General features: G+C 50.9%; 1 protein-coding gene across 6 annotated transcripts in view; it reads right to left on the bottom strand.

Annotated features, from left to right (window-relative positions):
- CKAP5 (cytoskeleton associated protein 5) overlaps nucleotides 1-12,533 on the bottom strand; it is a 36,625-nt gene extending 24,092 nt beyond the window's left edge. For all 6 annotated transcript variants that reach the window (XM_073541638.1, XM_073541642.1, XM_073541641.1 and 3 more), the window contains exon 1: nucleotides 12,379-12,533. The gene's annotated coding sequence lies outside the window, so the exon portion shown is untranslated. The remainder of the gene's footprint in view (nucleotides 1-12,378) is intronic.
- Nucleotides 12,534-13,764: the final 1,231 nt, after the last annotated feature.

Here is a 13,764-nt window from a genome sequence, read left to right as displayed (position 1 = left end):
CATATTAATGTCTATGGATGTAGATGAGGACAGTGAAGCCCCCGGAGGTGGGTGTGGGGGGCACATACTTTCTCCATATTAATGTCTATGGATGTAGATGAGGACAGAGAAGCCCCCGGAGGTGGGTGTGGGGGGCACATACTTTCTCCATATTAATGTCTATGGATGTAGATGAGGACAGTGAAGCCCCCGGAGGTGGGTGTGGGGGGCACATACTTTCTCCATATTAATGTCTATGGATGTAGATGAGGACAGTGAAGCCCCCGGAGGTGGATGTGGGGGGCACATACTTTCTCCATATTAATGTCTATGGATGTAGATGAGGACAGTGAAGCCCCCGGAGGTGGATGTGGGGGGCACATACTTTCTCCATATTAATGTCTATGGATGTAGATGAGGACAGTGAAGCCCCCGGAGGAGGATGTGGGGGGCACATACTTTCTCCATATTAATGTCTATGGATGTAGATGAGGACAGTGAAGCCCCCGGAGGAGGATGTGGGGGGCACATACTTTCTCCATATTAATGTCTATGGATGTAGATGAGGACAGTGAAGCCCCCGGAGGTGGATGTGGGGGGCACATACTTTCTCCATATTAATGTCTATGGATGTAGATGAGTACAGTGAAGCCCCCGGAGGTGGATGTGGGGGGGCACATACTTTCTCCATATTAATGTCTATGGATGTAGATGAGGACAGTGAAGCCCCCGGAGGTGGATGTGGGGGGGCACATACTTTCTCCATATTAATGTCTATGGATGTAGATGAGGACAGTGAAGCCCCCGGAGGTGGATGTGGGGGGGCACATACTTTCTCCATATTAATGTCTATGGATGTAGATGAGGACAGTGAAGCCCCCGGAGGAGGATGTGGGGGGCACATACTTTCTCCATATTAATGTCTATGGATGTAGATGAGGACAGTGAAGCCCCCGGAGGTGGATGTGGGGGGCACATACTTTCTCCATATTAATGTCTATGGATGTAGATGAGGACAGTGAAGCCCCCGGAGGTGGATGTGGGGGGCACATACTTCCTCCATATTAATGTCTATGGATGTAGATGAGGACAGTGAAGCCCCTGGAGGTGGATGTGGGGGGCACATACTTTCTCCATATTAATGTCTATGGATGAGCAGACAGGCCCCATTGACTATAACGGGGTCACCTTGCTTTGTTTTCCGTTGACGGGTGGAGCGCCATCTTAGCAGAAACATAAGGGGATGATTGAGATTGTCACTACGATGCTATAGGGGAAATCCTAATGACAGGTTCCCTTTAAGGCCTAGTAACACAACATATAATCCGAGCCTGTGGAAGGAACAGGTAGAACCACATACAGGGCAGGAGAAAATTACTACAGTCAAAGCAAAGTGCACAGCAACAAATCCAGGACACAACACATCCCTCGTAGGTCACAGCCCTGTGCACACACTGCAGAGGCAGAAAAGGCAGCAAGTGTACAGCAGCCCCAAGAGGGCACAAAAAACAACACTGATCACCAACTTCTCCACTCTAAGCAGAACTATAAGGCCGGGGTCACACTAGAGAGGAATACGGACGAGTGAGAGGCGCTAAAAGCCGCATTACACACGGACCAATGATTCTCTATGGGGTCCCTCGCACCAGCCGTATATTTCTCCTCCGTATCCTACGGTCCGTGCCACTCGCAGCATGCTGTGATTGTCAGCGTACTACGCCCGTAATACGCCAATGCAAGTCTATGGGTGCACAAAAAATACGGATTACACATGTGACTTGCGAGAAATACGCACCAGGTGTCTTTTAGCAAAGCCGGCAATTCAGTGCGCGATACAGTAATCTCACACTGACAGGTTTAATAAAGAAAGAAAGAATAGATATAGACACATAGAATATATATACACACACACACCCACCCCGTATTTTCCGCTTTGTAAGGCTAGTTTCACACTAGCACTTTGGAGCGCAGCGACGGCCTGCGCACGGCCACCAAGCCCCGCCCCTGCCGCGCCTCCGCCGGTAGCTCCGCCTACATCCCCTATCTTTATCACTGGGGGCGCAGGCCGTGCGCAGTATGCGTTTGGCGGCGCATGCGCCTTTTTGACGGTGCGCCGGCGCAACTAAACTGCAGCAGGTTGCGTTTGGCGCAGGTCGGCGCACCGTCAATAAGGCGCATGCGCCGCCAAACGCATACGGCGCACGGCCTGCGCCCCCAGTGATAAAGATAGGGGACGCAGGCAGCGTCATGCGCCGGTAGGCGGAGCTACCGGCGGAGGCACGGCAGGGGGCGGGGCTTAGCGGCGGCCGTGCGTAGGCCGTCGCTGCGCTCCAAAGCGCTAGTGTGAAACTAGCCTAAGACGCACTTTTTCCCCCCAAACCTGGGGGGGGGGGGGAATGGGGGAGCATCTTACAAAGAGGATATACATAACCGGGTGTAGACCGCAGGGGGTGTCCGGCGGCGCTGTGGGTGTCTCCGGTTCCAATCCCGGGGCTCTGCCGACATTTTGCGACAGGTCAGAGCCCCGGGGCTCCCTCTCGAGACCTCAGTCCCGAGATCACCATCAGCACATGCGCCACCATATTGCCGGAGCCAATACAGAGGGAGCCCCGGAGCTCTGGCCTGTCGCAAAATGTCGGCAGAGCCCCGGGATGGGAACCGGAGACACGGCTGGGCACCCGGAGACACCCACATCGCCAACGGACACCCCCTGCGGCCTACACCCGGTAAATGTCAGCAGAGCCCTGGGCTGCTGCACAGCCCCCCCCTGGCAGCAGTACAGCCCCCCTGGCAGCTCTCATCCCTTCCTGTGGCCTGCAGTATCACCCCACTCCTGCCTCCTCCAGCAGCGACCCTGGGACCCTGCTTCACCGCAGCCACCACCCCCGTTAAGCAATAAGACGCCTGGATTATAAGAGGCACCACCATTTTATTAAAAAAAAGTTTTTTCCTATTTTTCTCCTCAAAATTTGGGGTGCGTCTTATAATCCGAAAAATACGGTATATATACACACACACACACGTCATTGAGACATATATATATATGATGACGTCACTGAAGCTGTGCGGAGTCCCCGGCTGATCTGTGAATGAACTAATGACCGTGGGAAAAAAAAGTCAGAAACTTTCCCACGGTAATTAGCTCATCTACAGGCAGCCATTGAGGCTGCGCAGAGCTGAATCAGTTCATTTTGTAGTAGATTGCAGTGAGGCTGGTCGAATTAGCACCGGTCCTCATTGTAAACTACTTAACCCCTTCTGATGGATTGCAGCGTGGGACATGACTGAACGGCGGAGAGGTAAAGATATTGGTGATTTCTTTTATGTTATTATTGTTGCAGGTCATGGTTTTATTTTGGATTACCAGACTAGTAAAAATTTGTCAAAAACTTGGGGTATTTATTTCATTAAAAGACTTTTTAATTAATGTCTGTGTGTGGTTTTTAACCCTTTCTTAGTATAGGGTTAATAATGGATCGGTGTCTTATTGACACCTCTCCATTATTAATCAGCTTAGGCTATGTGCACACGCTGCGGATTTGCCCGCTGCAGTTTTGGCTGCAGCAGTTCTGCAGACAGTGTACTGTAGCATGTTATCCTATGGCATTTACATTCTGCTGTGCGCACGCTGCGGATTTTTAACTGCGGTTTTGAATCCGCAGAAAGAATTGACATGTCAATTCTTTCTGCGGATTCTGCTGCGGTTTACCATCTGCTCCATTGTCCAGGTGGCAAACCGCAGGTAAAACCGCAGTGTGTGCACATAGCCTTAATGTCACCTTACAATCAAATGGTGACATTAACCCAGTTATATTAACCCATTCGCCACTGCTACAGGGCAATGGGAATAGAGGATAAGTGCCAGAATTGGCGCATTTTATAGATGCGCCATTTCTGGGGTGTCTGGAGGCAGATTTTTGTAGCCGGGGGGGGGGGGGGGGGGGGGGGGGGGCAAAAACAATGGTCTCTCTCATGGCTATTAAAATCTGCCCTCACTCACCTGCTTTACCTCTCTGGTTCACAAATTACAGCGGGAGCCCACACTTTTTTTTTTTTTACAATGAATTAACCCCTTAAATTAACACCTACACCTCCCAAATTTTGCACACAAACCCTCATCTAAATATTAGTCAGGGACATATAAAAAAACATGAAATGAAATGGTTTACTGTATGTAACCATGTGTCATTTCATGTCGGGTTGGGGAATGATTTGACAGAAGCCCTCAATTGAATTAGCGGCTATTCTGCTATGAAGAACTGTATGAAATCTAAATATATATATGTGTTTGTCACAATGACACTTGTGTGTAATATACATATATTCTATGTGTATATATCTATTCTTTCGTTTGGATTTGAAAACCTGTCATTCGGCTCCATTATATGTCCGTTTTGCAAGCCTGCGAGAAAAAAAAACCGGTATACGGATGCCATACGGAGCACTATTTAGGGACCATTTATGCGCATTACGGACGTTAAATACGGTCCGTATTTTTCTACCTTGTGTGGGACGCCAGCCTAACATTGAGTACCTCTACACAGAATTTACTTCTGTCCTTACACTGAGTTACATCCTGTATTATACCCCAGAGCTGCACTCACTATTCTGCTGGTGCAGTCACTGTGTACATACATTACATTACTGATCCTGAGTTACATCCTGTATTATACCCCAGAGCTGCACTCACTATTCTGCTGGTGCAGTCACTGTGTACATACATTACATTACTGATCCTGAGTTACCTCCTGTATTATACTCCAGAGCTGCACTCACTATTCTGCTGGTGCAGTCACTGTGTACATACATTACTGATCCTGAGTTATATCCTGTATTATACTCCAGAGCTGCTCTCACTATTCTGCTGGTGCAGTCACTGTGTACATACATTACTGATCCTGAGTTACATGCTGTATTATACCCCAGAGCTGCACTCACTATTCTGCTGGTGCAGTCACTGTGTACATACATTACATTACTGATCCTGAGTTACCTCCTGTATTATACTCCAGAGCTGCACTCACTATTCTGCTGGTGCAGTCACTGTGTACATACATTACTGATCCTGAGTTACATCCTGTATTATACTCCAGAGCTGCACTCACTATTCTGCTGGTGCAGTCACTGTGTACATACATTACATTACTGATCCTGAGTTATATCCTGTATTATACTCCAGAGCTGCTCTCACTATACTGGTGGTGCAGTCACTGTGTACATACATTACTGATCCTGAGTTACATGCTGTATTATACCCCAGAGCTGCACTCACTATTCTGCTGGTGCAGTCACTGTGTACATACATTACATTACTGATCCTGAGTAATATCCTGTATTATACTCCAGAGCTGCACTCACTATTCTGCTGGTGCAGTCACTGTGTACATACATTACTGATCCTGAGTTACATCCTGTATTATACTCCAGAGCTGCACTCACTATTCTGCTGGTGCAGTCACTGTGTACATACATTACATTACTGATCCTGAGTTACATCCTGTATTATACCCCAGAGCTGCACTCACTATTCTGCTGGTGCAGTCACTGTGTACATACATTACATTACTGATCCTGAGTTACATCCTGTATTATACTCCAGAGCTGCACTCACTATTCTGCTGGTGCAGTCACTGTGTACATACATTACATTACTGATCCTGAGTTACATCCTGTATTATACTCCAGAGCTGCACTCACTATTCTGCTGGTGCAGTCACTGTGTACATACATTACATTACTGATCCTGAGTTACATCCTGTATTATACCCCAGAGCTGCACTCACTATTCTGCTGGTGCAGTCAGTGTGTCCACTCCATTCATGTCTATGGGGCTGCAAGAAATCGCCAAGTACAGTGGTAAAATCAAGATCGGCTCCACAATGGAAGCCCTGGTGTGTGCTCGTCCCCCGATGACACACGTGTTATCCGTTATCCACAGGACGAGCCTTATCCTCATATTTTGCCCTCTTTACAGTGACGTCTGTCATAAGTATTTTGGGGGTGAAGGCCTGCTATGTGCAGCGACTCTTTCATAGACAAGTCCAGCAGTAGCAGAGGGTTGGAGCAGATGGCCCAGGAGGTCCCTTCCATCTCTTATTCATGGCTGCTCCACTTCTTTGCTACTGAGAAATCATTGTTTGAATATGGAAATTAACCTGAAGAGCCATGGTAGATCTGAAGCCTCTGTCACTCCAGCTCTATTCCCCTCCTCCTTGACTGACAGCTCCAGTCCCTGAATTCACACAATATAGAGGTTGTCAGTGACACAGGAGAAGGCGGTGTTGGGCGTGGAATAGAGCTGGAGCGGTGGAGGCATCAGATCTTCAGGTTCATTTGCATATCAAGTCACACTGAACGCACTGTCCACATAAAGGGAGCGCTGGTCTTTGAGAGCTTCATACACAGAGAAGGAGACAGTCGGGGGGATTCTGATGACAGATTTCCTTCAGAAGGCGGCATATGGCGTCCGCTGCCCCAGCGCCATCTCTTCCCACCAAGAGCACGTGACCGCTGCCACGATCACGACTCTGGAGACTGACAGCAGACATCCCCGATTACAAGGAAGCTGTCAGTGTCATCGTGCCTCAGTGGTCTCCACTGAGATGGCGCCGGCCGCGCAGAGGCGTGATCGGCGATGCCACAGAGGCTGCGCACGCTCCATGTTCAGACGGATTTTTTCCCCCAGGAATTAATGTATAAAATAAAATACACATTATACAAGTGATCACAGCGCCGGCGGAGGATTTATAATATATACATTAGTCATCGTGTAAGCTAGGGGGGCCGTCACCTGTCAGAAGCCATCAGTATGAACACGCAAGCAGAGCACCACACGAAGACCCCACAGGACGCCGCGGAGCAGATCAGTAACGGGAATGCTGGAAGACCCCCGTCCTCACTGTAATACTCACCCCCTCCCATCAGAGTCACTTACGGCCCCGGAATCCTGCGCCCCCGCTCCCTCCACAGTACACACCTCGGCCTCCCGTCTGTGGGCGCTGCATTCAGGGATGTTCTGCGCAGGCGAGTCACTGTGACCTCCGGTGTGCGTCCTGATAAAGTGCTCTCCCCACTTCCTCCCACTTCCTCCTTTCATAGTCATTGCTGGAACCACATGTACAGGGAGGAAGTGGGGAGAGCACCTTATCAGGGCGCACACTGAAAGTCACCGGCCCCAATCACGAAATGCAGCGCCCATAGACGGGAGGACAAAGTGTGTACTATGGAGGGCGCAGGATTCCGGGGCCGCAACTGACACTAATGGGAGGGGGTAGTGTTATAATGAGGACAGGAGGCAGCTCCGCACGCCCCGGAGCCTGGAAGAAATCATTACCATAAAGACAGAAGAGAACATTTCTCCACAAGACCATTAATATGAGGCAGACGGGTAGGACGAGGGTAACATCTCTGTCACCTGTATGCTCATATTAATAGGTCATACACGTCCCTCTGTCACCTGTACGCCCACAGTAATAGGTCATACATGTCCCTCTGTCACCTGTACGCCCACAGTAATAGGTCATACACGTCCCTCTATCACCTGTACACCCACAGTAATAGGCCATACACGTCCCTCTATCACCTGTACGCCCACAGTAATAGGTCATACACGTCCCTCTATCACCTGTACGCCCACAGTAATAGGTCATACACGTCCCTCTATCACCTGTACACCCACAGTAATAGGCCATACACGTCCCTCTATCACCTGTACGCCCACAGTAATAGGTCATACACGTCCCTCTATCACCTGTACACCCACAGTAATAGGCCATACACGTCCCTCTATCACCTGTACGGCCACAGTAATAGGCCATACACGTCCCTCTATCACCTGTACGGCCACAGTAATAGGCCATACACGTCCCTCTATCACCTGTACGGCCACAGTAATAGGCCATACACGTCCCTCTATCACCTGTACACCCACAGTAATAGGTCATACACGTCCCTCTATCACCTGTACGGCCACAGTAATAGGCCATACACGTCCCTCTATCACCTGTACGCCCACAGTAATAGGCCATACACGTCCCTCTATCACCTGTACACCCACAGTAATAGGCCATACACGTCCCTCTATCACCTGTACGGCCACAGTAATAGGCCATACACGTCCCTCTATCACCTGTACACCCACAGTAATAGGTCATACACGTCCCTCTATCACCTGTACGGCCACAGTAATAGGCCATACACGTCCCTCTATCACCTGTACGGCCACAGTAATAGGCCATACACGTCCCTCTATCACCTGTACACCCACAGTAATAGGCCATACACGTCCCTCTATCACCTGTACGCCCACAGTAATAGGCCATACACGTCCCTCTATCACCTGTACGGCCACAGTAATAGGCCATACACGTCCCTCTATCACCTGTACACCCACAGTAATAGGCCATACACGTCCCTCTATCACCTGTACACCCACAGTAATAGGCCATACACGTCCCTCTATCACCTGTACACCCACAGTAATAGGTCATACACGTCCCTCTATCACCTGTACGGCCACAGTAATAGGCCATACACGTCCCTCTATCACCTGTACGCTCACAGTAATAGGCCATACACGTCCCTCTATCACCTGTACGGCCACAGTAATAGGCCATACACGTCCCTCTATCACCTGTACGGCCACAGTAATAGGCCATACACGTCCCTCTATCACCTGTACACCCACAGTAATAGGCCATACACGTCCCTCTATCACCTGTACACCCACAGTAATAGGTCATACACGTCCCTCTATCACCTGTACGGCCACAGTAATAGGCCATACACGTCCCTCTATCACCTGTACACCCACAGTAATAGGCCATACACGTCCCTCTATCACCTGTACGGCCACAGTAATAGGCCATACACGTCCCTCTATCACCTGTACACCCACAGTAATAGGCCATACACGTCCCTCTATCACCTGTACGCCCACAGTAATAGGTCATACACGTCCCTCTATCACCTGTACGCTCACAGTAATAGGCCATACACGTCCCTCTATCACCTGTACGCCCACAGTAATAGGCCATACACGTCCCTCTATCACCTGTACGCCCACAGTAATAGGCCATACACGTCCCTCCATCACCTGTACGCCCACAGTAATAGGCCATACACGTCCCTCTGTCACCTGTACGCCCACAGTAATAGGTCATACACGTCCCTCTTTCACCTGTACGCCCACAGTAATAGGCCATACACGTCCCTCTATCACCTGTACACCCACAGTAATAGGCCATACACGTCCCTCTATCACCTGTACGCCCACAGTAATAGGTCATACACGTCCCTCTATCACCTGTACGCTCACAGTAATAGGCCATACACGTCCCTCTATCACCTGTACGCCCACAGTAATAGGCCATACACGTCCCTCTATCACCTGTACGCCCACAGTAATAGGCCATACACGTCCCTCTATCACCTGTACGCCCACAGTAATAGGCCATACACGTCCCTCTATCACCTGTACGCCCACAGTAATAGGCCATACACGTCCCTCTATCACCTGTACGCCCACAGTAATAGGCCATACACGTCCCTCTATCACCTGTACGCCCACAGTAATAGGCCATACACGTCCCTCTATCACCTGTACGCCCACAGTAATAGGCCATACACGTCCCTCTATCACCTGTACGCCCACAGTAATAGGTCATACACGTCCCTCTATCACCTGTACGCCCACAGTAATAGGCCATACACGTCCCTCTATCACCTGTACACCCACAGTAATAGGCCATACACGTCCCTCTATCACCTGTACGCCCACAGTAATAGGTCATACACGTCCCTCTATCACCTGTACGCCCACAGTAATAGGCCATACACGTCCCTCTATCACCTGTACACCCACAGTAATAGGCCATACACGTCCCTCTATCACCTGTACGCCCACAGTAATAGGTCATACACGTCCCTCTATCACCTGTACGCCCACAGTAATAGGTCATACACGTCCCTCTATCACCTGTACGCCCACAGTAATAGGTCATACACGTCCCTCTATCACCTGTACACCCACAGTAATAGGTCATACACGTCCCTCTATCACCTGTACGCCCACAGTAATAGGTCATACACGTCCCTCTATCACCTGTACGCCCACAGTAATAGGTCATACACGTCCCTCTATCACCTGTACACCCACAGTAATAGGCCATACACGTCCCTCTATCACCTGTACGCCCACAGTAATAGGCCATACACGTCCCTCTATCACCTGTACGCCCACAGTAATAGGCCATACACGTCCCTCTATCACCTGTACGCCCACAGTAATAGGTCATACACGTCCCTCTATCACCTGTACGCCCACAGTAATAGGCCATACACGTCCCTCTATCACCTGTACGCCCACAGTAATAGGCCATACACGTCCCTCTATCACCTGTACACCCACAGTAATAGGCCATACACGTCCCTCTATCACCTGTACGCCCACAGTAATAGGTCATACACGTCCCTCTATCACCTGTACGCCCACAGTAATAGGCCATACACGTCCCTCTATCACCTGTACACCCACAGTAATAGGCCATACACGTCCCTCTATCACCTGTACGCCCACAGTAATAGGTCATACACGTCCCTCTATCACCTGTACGCCCACAGTAATAGGTCATACACGTCCCTCTATCACCTGTACGCCCACAGTAATAGGTCATACACGTCCCTCTATCACCTGTACGCCCACAGTAATAGGTCATACACGTCCGGGGGGGGGGGGGGCAGATTCCTGTAACTCAAAACCGAAAAACGAGATGAAACAACCACAAGACGGATTTCATCCCCAGGTATCGGTGTAAGGCTGGTTTTTACACTTACCGTATTTTTGCAGGCTGATTTTGCGGTCACAATAGCTTTCTATGGGGCTGCAAAAACTCAACAGTGCGCCGTATGGCTGTGAGGGCCGTGAAAAAAGATCGAGCCTGTTCAATATTTTCACGGCTCATGGACACGGCACCAATTAAATCAATGGGGCCGGAAGAAACTGAAGTGTGCTTCTGCGGCGCGCCGTCACTTCCGGTTTTGCGGAACGCCGTTTTTTATTCCTCCAATACTATTTCCATAGTATTGGAGAAAAAAAAAAAAAAAACCACGGCGATCTGCAAACATTTTTTGCGGCCTGTTATTGCGGTACAACACAAAAAACGTGGCTCAAGGCCGGGATCACACCTGTGAGGAACACGGCCGAGTCTCGAGTGTTAATTCCCAGCACTGCCGCCGGCACTCGGGAGCGGAGCGTGCAGCCACAGACCAGTACATGGAGCCGCACGCTCCGCTCCCGAGTATTAACACTCGAGACTCTGCCGTGCTCCTCACAGGTGTGGCCTCATCAGTATAACGGCGCTGACCTGACACTGCGCACAATCCTGCTGACAGGTTCCCTGTTCTACTGTGTGACTTCAGGCAACAGAGCTGTCAGTCAAGCAGGAGGAGGCGGGGAATAGAGCTGGAGTGACAGAGGCTTCAGATCTACCACAGCTCTTCAGCCTTACTTGCATAGTAATTCAAACACTGATTTCTCAGTAATCAAGGAATAATATTAACAGCGGCCGGAAGCGACCTGCAAAGGAGATCCCTGCGACAGGTTACCCGTCCAGGTGGGGATCTGCGGTCACAGCCAGTAGATCCCTGGAAGGGGGGGTCCTGACAATCTGAGGTCACAGCCAGTATATCCCTGCACCTTATAGGGGGGATAGATCTGAGATCACAGCAGTGGATCCCTGCACCTTCTGGAGGGGGGGGGGGTTTGATCTGAGATCACAGCAGTGGATCCCTGTACCTTGTAGGGGGGTTTGATCTGAGATCCCAGCACCTTCTGGAGGGGAGGGGGGTTTGATCTGAGATCACAGCAGTGGATCCCTGCACCTTCTGGGGGGGTTTGATCTGAGATCACAGCAGTGGATCCCTGCACCTTCTGGGGGGGTTTGATCTGAGATCACAGCAGTGGATCCCTGCACCTTCTGGAGGGGAGGGTTTGATCTGAGATCCCAGCACCTTATAGGGGGGTTTGATCTGAGATCCCAGCACCTTCTGGAGGGGAGGGGGGTTTGATCTGAGATCACAGCAGTGGATCCCTGCACCTTCTGGGGGGGGTGAGATCTGAGATCACAGCAGTGGATCCCTGCACCTTCTGGGGGGGAGGGTTTGATCTGAGATCCCAGCACCTTCTGGAGGGGGGGGGTTGATCTGAGATCACAGCAGTGGATCCCTGCACCTGGGGGGATCCGGGCTCGCAGCCCCCACAATCCCTGCACCCCAGATTCACCGTCAGCCCTGGATGAACAGTGGAGAATGCGCAGCGGCCCCCCTATGTAGGCCATGTCAGGCCGCCCCCTCAGACAGCGGCGCTTTCTCCCCGCTCCACAGTCACGGCCGGCCCCTCACCTGCTCCCTGGCGGCTCGTGCTGCCTTCGCGATCCGTCCGGGCCTCCCTGGATCCCTCCGCCGTTGGTGCTGCCCGTTTGAACTGTCTGACTGCGCAGTATCCTTAAACCTGATTGGATGAGACAGCGACGGCGGCGGCTGCTGTTCGATTGGACAGTTCGAACCCGGTGGGCGGAGCCTTGGGGAAGGTGTTGCTGGGCCGCGGTCGGCGAGAGCTCAGTCCTGTCAGGGCTGCGGTGAGGGCTGGTGAGTGTCGCTGGCGGCAGCACCGCGTCTCCTCAGGCCCTCATCACAGGCGGGCTCTCACCCCGCACTCTCCGGTTCTTTTTATTGGCTCCCAAACTTTATTATTAGTATTTCTTGGTTGATTGAGTGGCGGACATTATGACTTTATTCTCTGTGGTGTTCACTGGACGACGAGGCTGAAGTTAGTTGGTTTCTTATTCGGCAATTATTTTTTTTTTATTTATTTATTTATTTTTTTTTATAGGTTTAACAGCAAACAATAATCATCACAATAATAACAGACGCTGCAGCGAGGAGCCCTGATGGGAAGACACTGAAAACAGCTACGAAAACTACAAAACTGGCCCAAAAATGGGCATCCGAGGGCGTTGGTGAAAGGGTTAAATGACTTTGGGCCACTGATGTCATCCTGCAGACATATAGAAGAGGGAGCCCCCACATCACACCCCGGACCCTCCAGCCGGGGCCAGATGGGGTCTGGGCGTCAGAACTGGCATCAAAGTAACAAGATTTTAAGGGGTTAAAGGACTTTGGGCCACTGAGCTCACACTAAAGGTACCGTTACACCTAGCGATGCACCAGCGATATGACGCGGTCAGGATCGCTGGTGCATCGCTAAGTGGTCGCTAGTGAGCTGCCACACAGGCAGATCTCACCAGCGACATCGCAGGGTCAGTGGTCGCTACTAACCTGTCACACCAGGCGATCCTGACGTCCTCCCACCCGGCTCCACGCTCGTCTCCACAGCAGGAAGCTGACGACGAGAAACAGTCCTGAACGTTCTCGTGCGATCAGCGATAACCAGCGGGGGAGCCGGTCGGAGGTAAGTATCAGACATAGCAATATCGCTATAACGGCACAAGTTATAGCGATATTGCTAGCGATATCTCTTAGTGTGACAGGCCCTTAAGGCTGGAGTCACGCCTAGCGACTCACCAGCGATCCTGACAACCATATCAATGTGTCAGGATCGCTGGTGAGTCGCTACATGATCGCTGGTGAGCTGTCAAAGAACACAGATCAGTCACTGCCTCAGTTCTGTCTGCCCACTCTGGTGCCAGTTCTGACGCCCAGACCCCATCTGGCCCCGGCTGGAGGGTCCGGGGTGTGATGTGGGGGCTCCCTTTTCTATAGGTCTGC

Source organism: Dendrobates tinctorius, unplaced genomic scaffold (genome assembly GCF_039654945.1).
Source record: "Dendrobates tinctorius isolate UK_male_01 unplaced genomic scaffold, ASM3965494v1 ptg000124l, whole genome shotgun sequence".
Classification (NCBI taxonomy): Eukaryota; Metazoa; Chordata; class Amphibia; order Anura; family Dendrobatidae; genus Dendrobates; species Dendrobates tinctorius.
Note: the sequence above shows the minus strand (reverse complement) of the source record. Positions and strands in the feature narration are given on the sequence as shown.